Below are 13,699 nucleotides of genomic sequence, written 5' to 3' on the forward strand. Positions count from 1 at the left end.
CGCCCATCAATAACCCGCCACCCAGCCCGCTTGCTGTCCCAAGTGTTTTACAAAATGAGAAGCACTGGGCATGAAATGCCATTTTGATCACTCAAGACCTCGGGACGCTGGCTGCAGCCTGGCCCCCTTTAATTTGAGCTCAATCAGGGAGCTCAGACTGGAACATTAGTTTGGGCTGTCGGGATGGATTTTTAAAGTACCACCTTGATTTTATTCCCTTCAGCTCCACCCCTTCCCACTCTCCAGTCAGGCTCCTAAGCATGCTGTAATAAATGCTGGGAAAGGCAATCCACCAGGAGAACAGGCTATTAAGGCTGAATACAATATTAAAAAGAAAGCAATTAGCGGCACTGGCTGCGGCTCGGCACAGCTCCTCTCACACCTCAGCCCCTCTCCGAGCCCCTCGAACGCGAGCGCGTCCCACTGTGCCCCAGTGTCATATTGTTTGGAGAGAGATTTAATGCCCACGAACTGCGGTTATTGGTGGGTAAATTGAGTTTTACACATGTCAACAACGCAAGCTCTCATCAGTTTGACAGAGCCTCACCCAGTCATTTAAAACCAAGGTTCAGCTGCAATTTTTAATTACCCCTGGACAGCACAGGGATTACGGCATAATCACCGTACCCGGATTTCTGGAACTATGTTACTACTCTTTTAAAGCCTATTGCAGAAAAAACAATGTTTTCTGTCATGAGGGGTTTTTTTTGTTTGTTTAAAACGACGTTGAAGCCATTCAACCTCCCACAGCTACTCGAATCATCAAAATGATTTCTGTGGAAAAGAAATTATTTTCCTCAGTTTATAAATGAAAATTAAAAAAGGGTGCTCCTCCACTCTTATTATCCATATAATGGGGATTCAAGACACGGGCAGAGGGTTAACTTTCAGTGCAAACACAAGATGGTTGAATAACGCCCTACATGGGAAAATGGCCCAAAAGCCACCGAGTGAAGGTTTCAGGGTCAGGACCAGGCAGAGGCAGGCAGAAGCTGAGCAGGAGCACCCCATCATTAGGGAAAGACAATTTCAGCCATTAAAACAGCATCTGGCCACAGACGCCATCCTCCCTCATCAAAACCTGATGCAATCGTTGCAATAAGGTGCGCTTTCGCGGCATGTTTTCCCAGGGGACATCGAGGCGCTCTGCAGTCCCCTCCTTCACGCACTCCATCTTTCCTGGGCACGGGGAGACTGACCACCTTCAGGCGAAGCTGCCTCAACCTGTCACACTGACCAGCGGCAAAACCAGAAAAATACCCCAAACACCTTAACCAACCCCCCCTATTCCACCCACAAAACTGGGCACCCTTTTCACTGAAATAGTATGACACGTGGGTTTAATGCAAAACCCACGTTACTTTGGTCAGATTTATTTTTTTTAAAAGGATGGCTTATTTTTGCTGTTGACCAAAACAACGCGTATTTGCAAGAGTTTTCCAAAACAACGTGTATTTGCAAGCATTTCCCAAAGCTGCCACGTCCACCCGCCTCGTCCCTGTGCGTGGGCAGAGGCGCACGTGCGCACACGCCTGCACGGGTAGATTTGCCCGTTCTCCCCACGTCCCCAGGGCCCCCCAGCACGCCGCTCCCCAGGGAAGGGCCGGGGAGCGGAGGGCGCGCGTCCCACCTCGCTGCGGAGACCTGCGCGCACTCACCCACGGCCGGGAAAACAGGACTCAAAAGGACGCTCCCACCTTTTCACTCCTTTTTCTCCCCTAAGCCCTGGAGACCCATGAAGCCTCCCTTCTCTTCCTCTACAGGGCCCAACAGCCGCCTTTGAACGTTTCATTTGAAACCTCTTGGCTTCAAACACGCCGTATTTCTTGCCCAAAAGCTATTTGAATGGATTATGTCCCAGTGATGAATCTCTCCTAGAAACGTTACAAGAGACTCTTGAATCATGGCAAACAGGCTCGGTAAATCAAACAAACAGCAAAAACGGGCAAAGAGGATTTTGGTGTTAAGAATAAGGTGACAGGTCCACACATCAATCCCGCATGACTGACAAGATGTCCTTCTGAGATGTGTCTATGTGGTTTTTTTTAACTTTGCTTCACTGACTACACTTTGTTATGCCAAAAGAATGCAAGATACAATAATTAAGCTGCGATCTCAGTGGATTGTTCACAATGATAATTCCACCTTTGTAATTCAGCTTCAAATAAACCCCCTTTGTTCTGTCTTATTACACAGATTCTGGTATCATTCAAGTATATTAACTGTAGCCTATTACTGTCACACAAAAATGCTCCCTGAGCCATAGCAAAAGGCTCCCCAGACAAAACTTTATGTCATGTTAATCCAAGCTTTAATAACTATGAGGATATATAACTGTATTCTAATTGTGCTTTGTGTTTCTGCATACAAAAACCAGAAGATATCAAAAGTGACAGAGGCAGCCGCCTTCAAACCAAGCACCAACTCCTCGCCCTGGACGGCTCTGGCTGGCTGCGGCACAGCGATGCGTTGCCACGCAGAGCAGCGGGGCTACAAGCGGCGGCGGCCAATTCAGGCCAAATCCTGGCTCACGGCAAACCCGCGTCTCGGGCACAGAGGGAAAAGTGGGCTGGTGGTGCTAAGTGCTGCGGCTGTTACTGCAACAGAAATTAATACCCTCTGAAATAGCACTTAAACAGGGATAATCAGTATTATGGAAATTGTACATATTTAATTCTTGAGTGTCTGCTGAAAACACTGCATGATAAAGGACTGTAGTAAGCAGAGCATTCATTTTGTAGCCAACGCTTAAAATAGGCAAAGCAAAAAAAAAAGAAAAAAAAGGAAAAGACAAGGAAAGAAAGAAGAAAAAAAAAGGAAGAGACAAGGAAAAGAAGAAAAATAACCTGGAAACAAGCAATGAAAAGATTCACAAATTTAGAACAGTACATTTTCAAGTGCCGGCAGCAAGCTGGGAAATGTTTTTAAGAAAAAGTGGAAGGATCTGTCCCACCCCCACAAGGCTGAGGCAAAAGTGTTCTCTACTGTGTTTTGCTTGTGCTTTTGCTAACCCAGTTTCAAGTGCCTTGAGAAATGAGATTTATACCCCTTCCATAAGTAAGGTTACAGTGCTGATCTCGCAACTAAATCGGCAGCGGGCTGAAGTGGCCAGGTTTTAACCTTGCTGTTCAGCTGTAGGACACGGGCCCTTTCAGCTCCGCCTTGTTGTCATACTCTGCTCCTTTTCTACTGCCATCTTCCCTGTATTATACCTGTAAAATCTGCTTCAATACAGTATATTCAAAGCTAACTCAACAAGAAAAAAAATAAATGGATAGGACCAAAAAAAGTAGGGAGGAGGACAGTGCAAGCAGCGGCTTGTTCCAGGTCAGAAGACAAACCCGGGCCAGGAGTAAAACTGGCCCCGACGCGCAGACCGCGCGCAGGACCGCGCGTTACCTCCTCCCACGGTGCCCGTTGCTTCGGCCTCTTCTGTAACACTCAGCAAAACCTCCCCTTGGCACTCCCTTCCTCCAGCCCTCTCCAGTGAGAGCCTGGGCGACTCTGCTGAGGAACTTCTATAATGATCAGCCAAAACGCTACCAAAACTCAAGGAAACACGACGGTTTTCCCTCCTGTGCGCTCACCGTCGCCCCCCGAGGGCTTTCCCAGCACTTTAATGCCAGGAGAATACGGGTAATGGAAATAAATATTACACCTTATTTACTTGTTACTGACTTATAACACTCAACTGCCATAAAGGGTCATTTTGTAATGTCATAAAAATGGAGCCCGTATTTTACATTAAGCTTACCGACAACCTGTGTGAGATTCCACACTTCTCCGCATGAGGAGCTCCGCAAAACGCCGTGTTAAAGTAACCCGAGCTGCTGTCCGTCAGGGTACAGCCCTTTCAGCTTTTCTCAACTTTGCATCACTGAAATCCATGGAAACATTACTTTTTAAGTTACTCTGGATTGACTGTCTCTCCAGCAAATTATTGCAAAAAAAGCTGACTTCAGGGACTGATGTATAGAGTTATTAGGAATGGCTCCATCTTTTCAGGTTTGGTGCTGGCACTCCCCAGTACTAGACACAGCAGCTTGTTTTAAAGAGTCAGGCCCATTTCACCGCCCTGAAGGTCAAATTAAACCAGGAGGGTCAGAGTTTAAAATTACTGAATGACTGATCATCTCTTTCGGCAGCCGGCTCTCCAAGACCTTTCCTCGGTAAAGCAGAAGCGAAGCTTTCTCACCCGCACCCCTCTCTGCGGGCACCCTCCCACCTCCCGTTTGGCACTGACCTCCTCCTGTTTGATACGGGATTTGCAGACTTTCTAGATGTACACATTGGGCCCCCCGGGAGATCATAAGGATCAAAACCACATCTGTCTCGAGTGTCAGAAATTCAAAAACAGCTCCTTCAGCTCCCCAGACTCTAATTAGGTGGCATCTTCCAAACGTTTCCCGGAGTAAGCCCAAAAGGTATAAAATGCTGTAGGTTTTAGTGACAGGAGGTTCTGTTTATTGGTGCGAATTAACCTTAGACAAACTTGGAAAACTTCGTTGGATATGTTAAAAAAATAAAGCTGAGTTCAAATGAGACTAAAGGAAACCGTGAGAAAATTTTGGGTTTACGCCTGAAGACGCAGCATCCACCGCCACTGAGCAGGGGAGGGTCAGTAAGGGCTGGGGCTCAGGCAGGGCTGGGTGCGGACAGAAAAACAGCTCATTTCTCAAATTCTGGCATTTTAATTTGTCCCACCTTAAAAGAAATGAGCACTGAAGACCGATGGGAAGTACGGAGATGGGACTGAGGCTCTTGGAGGACAACAGCGAACTTTCAGCTGTCCAGAGCCCCAACGCAGACACAAAGGGCTGCAGAGATGCAGCAGCTTGGTTTTGTTTGGCCAAAAGAGAAAAACACCAACTCTCCTCCTGTGTTTCCACGGGACCTTTGGGGGGGCACCAGCGCGCACCTACGGGCACAGACGTCCCCGTGTGTCCCTGCCGCCAGCACCCGCACAGCTCATTAACTGCTTTTATTGGGAAATCAGAAGCAGCATGCAAAAGCAGTGAAGCTCAAAGAGAACGGGAGAACAAGTTAGACAGATTTACCTTGGAAATGATAAAAATGAAAAAAAATATAGCTAATACCCCTGGGAAGCTACCTTTCTCCCGGTTCCTGTTTCACACAGACTCTGACGTTCCACAGCCCACCATCTCCAGATCAGGAGATGCCCTTAAAAAGCCACCAGATTTTAAATATAATACAGTGGAGGATTTTATTAGCCTGCTGCCACTAGAGCTTCCTGGTTCCATATATTGAGGCTGTTTTCTACAACATGTTTTAAAAATGAAAATGAACAGTCTTGTGTAAATCACAAGACTCCAGAAACTGGAGTATTCAGAAGAAAAAAAAAAAAAAAAAAAAAAAATCACTGAACAGCCTGAAATCCTTGATAAATTGTGAAATTTGGCAGCACCCATCTGACAATGTTTATTTTTTTTCCCCCAAAGTTGTACTATGCTGAACATTAGATCAAAACAGTTTTCTTTGGCAGACACAGGTTCTGCTCTGCATTCCCCTTCTCCCTGACACACCATATGGACCATTCTTAATGAAATATATTTAGAGAGGGATACTAAACTAGCTCAGTGCTGGTGCAAGCACTGCTTCTCTGGAGTCAGAGACTAAAAAACATCATGCGTTTTTGAACTATCACTTTTGATTTAAAAGTCCTTAAAAGTGCAGTCAGTAAGCTCAGATAAAAATACCAAATAAAGCTTTAGTGATATAAAACACACACACATATATATAAAAAGTAAAATTACTGCTTCTTTTACAAAATGCCTTTAAGTAGCATGCTATAAAAAGAGGCCAGTGAAATGAGAAAAACTGACTTGGACAGCTTCAATACAGAAGAGATAACAAGACAAGCAGGAATTTATTAAAAAGTGAGAGGTGTTTTTTTCTGCAGCAAGATAGGAAGAGTCTTTCCAAGATTTCTAATATGCTCAGAATATCGGTATAATGTAAACGTATACCAAGCTTCAAAAGAAGGCTGTACAGTTACAGGCCGGTTATTCAGGGAGCTAACGGATGGATCATTTACTCGCGGATGGTCAGTAACCTGTAGGTGCTATAGGTGCCCGTGGCAAGCACGGCCCCTGCCTGGTAGTGGCACCCGTGACACGGAGCGCCTGCAGCACTCACGCACCGGCAGCAAAGCCCGACGTGATGGCAGACCTGACCTCCGTGCGGGATGTCCCGAGTCCAGCAGGACCTCAGAGCACGGCGGGGCTCGCAGGGCTTCAGATGAAAGGGTATCAGCCAAGCTGCCGCACTCGCTCTCAGCTCTTCAGGCCTGATCTGCAGTGGGTGTAAACCAGCACCACTCCACAAACGCCAACCAACTGATGCTATTAAACCACGGGAGCTCTGAGCCCCAGTTCACACCCGTGGGGCCGTGGCCAGGCAGCAGCGCAGGGGCTCCCACGGGACCAGGGCCCAAACCCCAGGGCAGCTCAGCACAGCCTCCCTCCAACCCGCGGGCTGGAGGGGCCGCATCTGTCTCTGGGCAGGCACCGTGCACCCAAAACCACAAAAGGCTAAAGGAGAGTCTTTTTTTAGAATGACCAAATTATCCGCCCATGAGCCCAGCAACTCCCCTGGGATTTCTATCGTCTTAAAGGAAATCTGCCAGTAATCCAATCAGCAGCAACAAGGCAGGAGCCTTTGCAGCAGAACAAATCTTTTAAGCAGCAAAGTGCTTTTATTTTGGGGAAAAGATCTGTATCAAGTTGCTTTTAGTTTTGCATATCCTCTCTCCCTCTTCTTTCCTCCTCGAGCAAGAGGCAGGAGGACAGGCATTATCTAAAAAAAATCTTGCAGCGTAATGTCAAGATCGATATGTTGACCTAACAAGTAATGCCAGCTTTAGTAGTGTCTTAATGATGTGATCATTATCTTCTTACCTGAAGTGCAGCAGCAGTTAGCACGTGTGCCAGCAGGAAGACTTCAGACTATTCAGTGCAAAAGACCACAAATACTTCCCCATATGCACACAGATATTCTCTGCGTTTGGTGTCTCGGGGAAAAAAAATTAGCTACCCATGCTCCCGAACATTCACAGTGGGCTCAATTAACCAAGCACAGCGGAAAAGATGCCACTGTGGTGGAACAGTTGTTGTTTCCCTCTGGGTAAGGCAGCCTTACAGGCTTCTGGTCATTTGTACCAAAGTCTCCCAGAGAGCACGCTTAGAGATGGCTGGGAACTGTACGGTGTGCGGAGGCAGCAGGGAAAGGGAAGGTGCCAGCCTGGAGTCCTCCCGCTCTCTCTGACTGAATATAACTGGATTTTATGACCCTGGTGGATTCGCTCTGTCCTACGTCCCGTTCGTCTAGGAAACACTCAGTATTTTTGTTAAGACACAATCACACTATAAAACTCGTCTTGCCTGGCTGCTGTACCCAAGATAGCTCAAAAGACTCACATTTTCCAAAAACACTGGTTTTGCAAGGAAACGGAGACACAGTCAGATTTTGAAGTTTTTCTTTGCCCTCACAAAGGTGACAGACCGGTTTTGTACCGGCCCTTTCCACCCACCCGCTCAGGGTGCCAGCCTCTCCCAGGGTGGCTCGGCTGCCCCAGCACACCATTACCCTCCACTGGACAAAGGCACGATCAGCCTGAGCGCCTCGAAAATGCTCTAGGAGTGAAGATGCAAGAGTCCAACAACGCGAGAATTAAACAGAGAACCCTGAGAACAGAGCCTTGCAGCTTTGCAAAAAGCCAACAGACACAAGAGCCGTCCCCTGACCGCAGGAGCATCTTCCTGTGGCAAGTGCCCCCAGTAACAGCTGTCAAACACAAAAGATACAATCAACATTAGAAGAGATCCCTTCCTATTACCACCCTACAAAACCCCACCAGTCCTGCTGTTTCGCCTGCAAGTTTAACGTGCTTGAAAGGCTAAAATTTGTATCCGACGCTTGAGCATCCATCCCGCCCTCCGAACGAGCAAGCCATTGCCACCAGCGCTGCCGTATACAATGAGGGTAATAAAGCAACATAGGCAAACATCTAAGGATCAGCAGGAACACAGCGTTTTTCCTGCCCATTAATAAATTATTCCCAAACACCCCCAAACCCAAGAGAAAACAATGCCCCCTTCTTGAAAGCAGTAGTTGGAAGAAAATGTCTTTTCCACCAGTAGCTTTTGCTGGCCACCAGAACTAGCAGAGAGCGGTAACACACAAGCATGGAAGCAGCCCCAAAAGTTAGCTTTCAGACTGTTGTGATTTGTCTATCTCCAGAGACAGACCGAGAAGAGATGCCACTAAGACAATGCATACTTAAACAGATTTCAAGACTGAAATGTGCGATTTTTGGTCTAATTCCAAAAAACGTTAGCTAGTGTGAAACATCTCTTTCAGTTGTCTGCCTTGGATCTCCCTGGACAACGCTAGATAAAGAGGCAATTTATCATTCAGCTGAAGGTTGTGTGCAATGCGTTATCTGTCTTCCACAAAGATCCGCGCGTTTTGTGCGAGCCCCGTGTTTTGCAGACTGACCTCCCTCCTCCATTTTGAGATACCATAGCAACATGAAATTAGCACGCACAGAACTGTTAAATGAATAATTTACTGATTTCATAAGAACCTGTCTTGCAATTTATAGTTCTATTATCTTTTATATCCACGTCTTAACTCCTTTTGTAAAAAGGCTGCAATCAAGCTAAATAGCATTTGAAAATCTAATAAGCACATACAGACTCCCCGCTCCGGGGCGAGGGATTTGCTGATTTGCCCGTTCCCGTGTTCACCGCGGCTCGGTCCCCTCCGGTGCCCTGGAAGAGGGGCACGGGGAGGTGGCCTCCGAGGAGCGCAGCCGGCACCCCTTCCCCTCCCTCGCAGGGAGATGTTTTTCCCTTCCCAGCTATTCAGGCCCAATCAAGGAAGCACCAAGCAGCATTCAGAAGTATCTCCGTCTTCAATCTACCAATTGTCAGTTTAAAACCTGCAGCCAGTGAAGGGCAACGCAGGCGGCTAGGGTACGTACGGCTGCAATGACAATTGGGGTATAAAATATATCTGAAAAGGCTTCTCCAACGCTATCAGAGATGCTCTTCTAGTGACTCAACCACATCTTGTCACTCATACTCAATTTGAAAGATATTTATAAAGACAGTACGATGAGAGATTTATTTTCAGACTTATTTATTTGGGTGGAATAGGTTAGATTACTTTTGTTATATGCTCTTCAGCAGAACGGATATCTCCATTCGATGGACATTACAAGCCACAGATGAGTTTGAGAGATGCTGCGGGCTGCAACTTTCCAGCCTTTCACACTGCCGAGAGGCATCGGTTTAAAGAACTAGATTCAGCATCCCCCTGAGATGCCACTAACCAAACATGCCCAGAGAGTAGGACAGCTTTCCTTTGATTGCTTTGTTTTTCAGTTTCTATTCCTACCGGAGAGCTACTCTCGGGGTTTAAAAATTAAGAACAGTGCAGCTATTAAAAACAGTGTTTCTGAAGGAGGTGGAGATTTTCAAAGGGAGATTCAGCTAACTCCCCACGAGGAGGGGTGGGTATGAAGCCCGGAGAGGATGAGGGGAGCCAAACACACCTGCCTCAGCCTGGCCTCACCTGCACCTCCTTAAAACTCGTCCTAAGAGCCCGGTACCCAACAGCACAGCGCGGCCAAAGCAGGGCCCTCCCCTACGGCACGGCCGGCGGGGCTGGGTGCCGGCACAGCCCGCCACGAAGCCGCGCATAAACACCATCTCCCGCGAGCCTGCAGGCTTCTAACAGGCAAATCACTTGGAGATTAAATTTTAAAAAAAAGATGAAAGAAAGGGATAGCACAGTATTACTTACTTGGTATTTATGATCTGAAACAAAAACAGTGAGGAAATTTTCTTTTATTACACAGGAGCCCTGGGCTTTTTAATGCGAGATTGAGCAAACAGGGCAAGAACCAGTGGCTGCAATCCCCGGCCTCCCTCGGCTGCCTCGCACCTGGGGATGCTCACCAGCGCTCGGCAGAGCAAAGCAAGAGGCTAAAGCTTACATGGAGAAAGGTTTAAGAAAGATTTACCTCAGTGTGCAATATATAAAGGACTAAAAGCTGGCTCATATAACAAAACTGGCCAAACAATGCTGCTCTCTGCCAGGTTCCTTCATTTTCTGATCAACAGTGTAAATTAGTCACCCTGCCACGGGGAAAAGAAAGGGGTGGGAGCAAAGACTGAGAAAACAGCCCACAAAAATATGAGAAATCAAATGATAAAAACCGGGGGGGGGGGATTCAAAATGGTCACCTGAGACCGCAAAGTCTTCTTGCAGACACCCTTACAAATAACGTTAAACCAACGTGCAAACCTTTCACATCAGGGTCTGAACACAGGCTTAACTAGTGGCAAACAGAAAAAAGTGAAGACGTTGGCATTTGCTGCATGACTCGGAGATAGGATTTTCAAAGCAGCCTCAGACAGGAAGGTGTCCAGCTTCCCACAGAGCTGCAAGCAAACAAAATGGGTATAAAACAGCCACGAATAACTGTAGGTGATAAATTCGGTGAGCTTCTAGCCATCATAGCAGCAAGGTGTCAAACAAGCTCTCAACAGTACCAGAGAGGGTAAGAAAAGGCAACAGCTTTGCAAAGGCTGTGCGATGAGGCTGCCTAAGATGGCAAGAAACTTAACTCTGAAGCCACTTCCAACACGGTGCCCCAAAAGCCCTGGCTAAACCACTGTGGCCCAAGGGACCACGGGGGATTATGTGGTAAATACATCGATGTGAGCAGGGTTAGTCATTAAATAGAAGTAGTACTTTTTCAGCACCTTCAGAACATACAGACACCCCCCCATAAACACACATACACGTAGAGGGAGACGTATGCTTAAAAAAACTAAGCAACAGCCAAAATCACAACTGCTCTGAGCTGTACTGAATACACCTTGCCTTCTTATTTTTACTAACATAGCTGGGACTAAAAAGCAAAATGTGTCAGATTCCAGGAACACCGGAATAGGAAGAAAAGAAACAGTTCTGTTTAAAATTTCTACTTCCTTTCACTGTTTATTGTTCCCCATCTCTGTTGCTGTCTCAAGCACAGCTGGACAATAGCAAACAAAGGCCTGTTAAAGCCTGCTCTTAGCGTTTTATTCCCCAAATACCCATCACCTACAAGAGAGCAAAGATAAAAGTGAGGAGTTTGACCTGACCACACTCACAATGCAACCGCTTTCCCGTCTTCCGAACATAAAAAGGATGTCAGGAGAGCAGATGGATTGGAAGGGAATTTGGAAAACAACAATAACAACAAAATGAAACTCAAGACCTAGAAGCTGTCTCCATCCAAATAAAGCTCCTTGCGGCGGGCATCACAGCGCTCCTGCTGACATCGGGAACCAGGGCTCAGGCTGTCAGAGACGCCCCACTGCCGGCAAAAAAAAATAGTCGAAGGAATTCAGTGGTGTAATGGGACCAGAGCATTCGCCACAGACACTTCTGAGCACTTCACGAACATTAATCACATTACCCCATGCTCCTGCAGTGTTGGCAGCTCGCCTTGATGTTCTACGCCTGGGAGACCGGTGCTAAAACGCTCAGTGGTTCCCCTACCCCGAAGCCCAGCTCTACCAGCCCCTCGATCCCCTGGCATTAACCATTGCCCAGAAAGGTCCATGGGTACTCAGGACAAAAGCAGTTCCGTTAGGAAAGGTTTCACATCTTCCTAAGACCATAAAATAAAATGGATCTTAGCTTAATTATTTTTATAAGAAAATAACGTAGGAATAACAGATGTTACCCCCTTCCCACTGTTTAGCTTAAATCTGAATTAACGGTTTGCCCTCAGCACAGGACACGGCGACGGTCTATCACCCAGAGGAGCCCCACGTCGACAAGCCTGGAGCCCACCAAGCATCGCCACCTTAACACAACCATTGAGAGCTTTCACAAAATCACTTCCCTTCAGGTTTTTCAAGCAAAGTTCTCAACCACTGGTATTGTAACACCTGCCTCTTTAAAGAGGAGTATTTTTTGCTGATGACTTCCGTGAGTGTTTAATACAGCTTTCACCAGGAGACCGCAGGAGCAGAAAGCGCAGTGGCTCAGCGGTCAGGACTCGGGTGCTGCTCCCCTGCCGAGCCTGCCCCACGACCCTGCCCCGCCGCCCGCGGAGCACCCACCGGCACGGGGACGTCCCGGGAGGAGAGCAACGCCTGGGGACACACACACTCAAGCCATGAGCACGGCGCTGGAGAGGGCCTAGGTCGAACCCTTCATTACGCTGCCAGGAAGTTTTAATTCCATGCTATAAAGCAGCAGAAGCTGAACTCACAGTGGGTGCCCCGTTCCCCCCGAATCAATAAGCGGCGTCAGACACCAGCTCTGGACGAGTCGCTGCAGCTCCTCTGCTGTTAAAAGGTTGCTGCGCACTTCAATGAAACCAAAAGGACAGATCTCTGCTGTTACCGGCTAACCTAAAGGTTAAGACATGCTGGTGCATTGTTTGCAGTAAATGGCCAACTGTTCAGGTTTTATAGCTTCTTCCAGAAGCTGCTAATTGCCAGCCTTCGCTCTGCTTAGTGCCGCACTGGAGGACACACGCAGGGACACGGGGTGGCTAGTGCCGTACTGCAAATGAAACACGCAACGCTTGCAAAAGGCCAGGCAGGCTGCAGAAGGGGCTGCCCACGAGAGCTGCGCGGTGCCAATTACCAAACACAGACCCGTGCTGACAGCATCGCTCTAATTAGGCTCCCGTAGCCTGGCCTGCAGCACGCCCTGCGTTCCACCGGCCAGCACGGAAAAGAAATCCCCAGGAAAACGGAGAAGTCTCGGCCATTATTCTGAAAAGTACTGGCGTGCACATTCAACGTGGAGGAAAGCAGACTGCCACGGAGCGGCCACTTAACCGCAGCCCCTCTTCACCTCCCCAGCGCTCTCCTCTGCAGATGTGCCGCGTCCCCCGCTCGACTCTGCCACCAGCGCACGCTGCCTTTCCTCTCCGGCATCCTCGGCTTTTACCTCCCACGAAACAGTGGCGATGCTGGTCCTGATCTGTAAAGAATAACAGTGCTCCTCTCTCTTCTTGGGCTTTTACTAAATCATCAGTGCAACAAAAGGGATTAGAACAAAAGGTTAAATTAACAACTTGGCGGAGAAGACCGCCTCCGTTTCTGATGGGTTTTAGCCAGCACTTACACTGAACACTTCAGGCTGAGCAAGACTTGTGCAATCACCCACAGGCCAGGGTTGGTATCTGCACTATCGCCCGTGACAGCGCTGTTCAGCCTGCACAGCTTCCCCAGTACACTCTCTTCTCTTCGGGGAGGAGGACGGGACAGGACAGCCCATTTCACGGCTTCCTTCTGCCCCTCCAAGAGCTTAGTCCATTCCTGGAGGTGAAACCTCCTATTGCTGCAGCACAAGGCCTCTTATTAGTGTTTTTTTCTTAACAAACAGTTTTAAAAAGGGTTTCTCGTTTAATTACTTGTGTATTTGATCACAGCCTACTTTCAAAGCAGAGGCAAAAAGCAAACCACACCTTAAAAGAAGACCCGTTTCTGACCAGCAGTGTCCAGGCTTGCAGAGCAGCGGCTCTCTGCAGAGCATCCACGGACCCGCCGGGCTCTGCAGCCACCAGCAGGCAGTAGCATCTGGAAGAAGTTCCACACCTCCGGTAAATCGAGGGCTGCCTGCGTGCATCCTTTACCATGCAAACACCACGCTTACCCTT

At 47.9% G+C, this 13,699-nt stretch overlaps 1 protein-coding gene across 4 annotated transcripts in view; it reads right to left on the reverse strand.

Moving 5' to 3' along the window:
* MSI2 (musashi RNA binding protein 2) overlaps positions 1 to 13,699 on the reverse strand; it is a 259,854-nt gene that overhangs the window by 115,696 nt on the left and 130,459 nt on the right. The window lies entirely within an intron of this gene.

Source organism: Platalea leucorodia, assembly GCF_965183815.1.
Source record: "Platalea leucorodia genome assembly, chromosome: 16".
In the NCBI taxonomy this organism is placed as follows: domain Eukaryota; kingdom Metazoa; phylum Chordata; class Aves; order Pelecaniformes; family Threskiornithidae; genus Platalea; species Platalea leucorodia.